This window comes from Aotus nancymaae, unplaced genomic scaffold (genome assembly GCF_030222135.1).
Source record: "Aotus nancymaae isolate 86718 unplaced genomic scaffold, 86718_ANA_hifiasm-v0.15.2.pri h1tg000004l, whole genome shotgun sequence".
In the NCBI taxonomy this organism is placed as follows: Eukaryota; Metazoa; Chordata; class Mammalia; order Primates; family Aotidae; genus Aotus; species Aotus nancymaae.
Window position 1 is genome coordinate 31,399,476 of NW_026988415.1, and position 3,813 is coordinate 31,403,288.

Genomic DNA, 3,813 nt, shown 5'->3' on the forward strand with positions numbered 1-3,813 from the left:
GGGCTTTCCAAACACCGTACAGGTAGAATGAAATAAAGACAAGTGGAAAAAATTTGGTGTGGGACTTCCATGACCACTTTTTATTAGGTGCAAAAGTAATTGAAGTTTTTGTCATTTTAATACTTTCTATTATAATATGTTTATTTTATTGTGAATCCTTGATATGGTCATCTTTTTCCATCACAGTGACTCCTGCACTTTTATTATTAAAGGATAAAATGGATGTAAAGAAAGACTTGATTGCTGACGAAAGAAGAATCATTTAGTGGTGCACTTTCATCATCCAACATAAAACTGAGTAACATGAAGCAAAATACATCAGACAGTTTCTAAGCAGAAGTCAGCAAATCTTTCAGTGCAGAGCTAGCACTTTAAATGGATCTGTGCTGAGTGACTTAGCAAAACAGTTTATGGCTATACACTAGGTGTAAAGCCCAAATAAGAAGTTGTCACCTTTATAACTTTCCGATGTGAGACACTGTAATCAAAGATCACTGGGGGTAAAGCAAATAACTGAATTGTAACTGTGATTTCTTAAAGTTGATACCTCGGTTAGGTGAATTTGTTCTCAGAATATCTTCATAAAGTTGTAACAAGTAACATACCACTTTATCAAATGGCAGATCTGATAAATGGATGTCAAAATGATCACTTGGAATTTCCTTGTGAAAATTAACATTTATTTTTGTAGTTGAATTGTATACAAGATTTAAGAAATGCATCACTCAGGCTGGGCACAGTGGCTCATTCCTATAATCCCAGCACTTTGAGAGGCTGAGGTGCATGTATCACCTGGGGTCAGCAGTTCGAGACCACCGTGGCCAACAAGGTGAAACCTCATCTCTACTAAAAATACAAAAAGTAGCTTGGTGTGGTGGAGCACACCTGTAGTTCCAGCTACTCCGGAGGCTAGGTGGGAGAATCACTTGAACTTGAGAGGCGGAAGTTGCAGTGAGCCGAGATCGCCCCACTGCACTCCAGCCTAGGTGGCAGAGCAAGGCTCCCTCTAAAAAAAAAAAAAAAGAAAGAAAAAGAAATGCATCACTCTCCATGCAGATGCTTAGGATATTTGGGACCAAACAATTGATCAGTTCTTATAACATAAAAGTCCCAGTTCAATGCTCTTCTAAGAGGTAACATGGAAGAGAATGTAACTATGATGTCACTCAAGGATCTTATAACCTACCTAACAGCAGTGTGGGAGAAAAACATTGGTGGGGATAGACGTAACAAGACAAGAAAACAGTGAGGAAGACTGTGATTAGTGCCATAAGATAAATATATACGAAGTCTTGTATAATTTCAGAAGAGGAAAGAAGGGAGAACTTGGGGACAGGTAAACGCAGAAAATAACAGTTGAATGTCAGCAAGGTTTGCAATGTAGAAAGAATTGAGTGTAAGAGAAAGATGAATGAAAACACAACACCTGGTTTAAGGAGTCCATAATCTAGAGGACAAACTAGATTGGAGTGTGATACGTACATGTGTGTCTGTACATACCCACCATTATGATTTAAGTCAGAGTGTAATAAACACAACAAACTCATCTTGGTTCAAGTTGCTCCTTTTGTCTGGGCTCTGTAATTGGCACTCTACGTATTCTCAAAACAACCCTGAGAGTTCGTTGTGATTCCTTCTACTTTACAGAGGAGGAAACTGAGTTTCAAGAAGATTAAAAATCTTGCTCAAAGTTATATAGTTAGTAAGTAGCAAAGGGAGCAATTTTCAAAGATCAACAGACTTTTAGTAGCTATAACTTACTGAATGCCTTCTATGTGCTTAATGCCATTAGACACTTGGCATGTACTATGTTTATGTTTTTGGACAATTTTGAAAGTTACATATTATAATAACCGTTTTACATATGAAGATACTGAGTCTTATTGAAGTTTAATAACTTTGTTAAGGTCTCAGCTAGTATTTGAACAATTAAAACTCAAATCCAGGTCTATCTGATTTTAAGGTCCTTTTTTAAACTTTTAGATTCAGGGTACCTGTGCATGTTTGCTATATCGGTAAATTGATTGTCACAGGTGGTTGACACAGATTATTTCATCACCCAGGTAATGAGGATAGTACTAAACAGGTAGCTTTCTCATCCTCACCCTTCTTCCACCCTCCACTCTCAAGTAGGCTCTGTTGTCTATTGTTCCTTTCTTTGTGTCTATATGTACTTAATGTTTAGCTCCCACTTATGAGTGAAAACATGAAGTATATGGTATTCTGTTTCTGTGTTAGTTCACTTTGGATAATGGCCCCCAGCTCCAACTATGTTGCTGCAAAGGGCATGATCTTCTTACTTTTTTAATGGCTTAGTTTTTTAATGGCAGAATTTCTTTGTGTATATGTGCCACATTTTCTTTATCCAGTCTACTGTTGATGGAAGACCTGTTTATTTTCTACATTGCAACTGATAATTTGAGTGATAGAAGAGATTAATCATAAAAACCTTGGGCCTTTTGGAGAGGGTAACATTTCAGATAGGTTTTTAAAATGGCTAGAACTTCAACAGCTTTGGAATAGAGGGAAATGTTAAGTGAAAAGATAAATATAGGGACACAATGCTAAAACAGTAAGGCATGTTTTTGAAGACCAGGTTGAAGTGGTTTGGCACAGCTAGATTTTAGGGAACCTCAAGCAGAGGATAGGAAAAGTAGCCAGACACTTGAATAACTATTAGAAAGAAGAATTTTTTTTCTGATTTTAAAGAGGAAATATTGAGGCTTTGGATCCTAGAAATGACATGATCATTTCTGAGTTTTTATTATTGTCTGTCTCTCACCACTAGTCTGAGAACTGCAAGAGGGCAGGGATCTTTTTTTTTTTCTGTTTGGGACACTGTTGTCTATAGTGGTTAGAGTAACACCTAGAACATAACTAGGATTCCTGTCTACATCCATGAAGTTTATATCCTGCATAATTTCAGTTGGCACCATTCACATACAATACAATGCAAATAATGTTCCCTGAAATCATGTAGCTACAATGCAAATCATTATTTGCTTTGTAGCCCAATCCAAATAATGTTCCCTGGAATCATGTAACAACTGGACATAATAGGCAGTCATAAATACTTTTGACTGAATGATTAATTTTTTCAGGACAAGTTTGAATGGGGTTTGTAACGTGCATTGTGGAAGGGAGAGAATAAGGGAAGAGAGAATGTTAGAATAATTTTTAAGTAGTCCAAGCAAGAGATAATGATCTGAAGTACTTCTTGAAATAGAAAAGGGAGAACAAAGGCAAGACATCTTCCTTATTATGTTTTGGTATGCATTGGAAATGAGGAGATAATAGGTAAAGAAAAGTTGAAGACAACTCAAGAATTTCTGGCTTAACTTCCTGGGAGAATGCTAATGGTACTAACTTAGAAAAAGGAATAAGAGAACCAGGTTTGGTGGATGGCATACATGGGTAGATGATGAATTCAGAGATATACATGTTGAGTTTGAAGAGACATGCATATATAGACTTATCTAGGTATTCACATTTGGATAAACTTGTCTAGAACTCAGCAGGAAATTTAGGAATACAAAGACAGATTATGGATATCTTAAAGCCATGAGAGAAGCTAAGATGTGGAACAGATGTAGAATGAGAAGAGTGGGGTGGCAAAAGGCCTATGATAAAGGAATGGGCAGTAAAAAATATACATACAAGGACATTAAGAATATATGGTTATGAATGCAAAAGAATAAGAGCATTAAGTGTCACAGAAGCCAGAAGAAATGGACATAACTACCTGTGCTGACAGCTGTCAAAGAGGTCAAGCAGAATGAGAACTGAGGAGTCATTGGATTTATTAATTAGAAG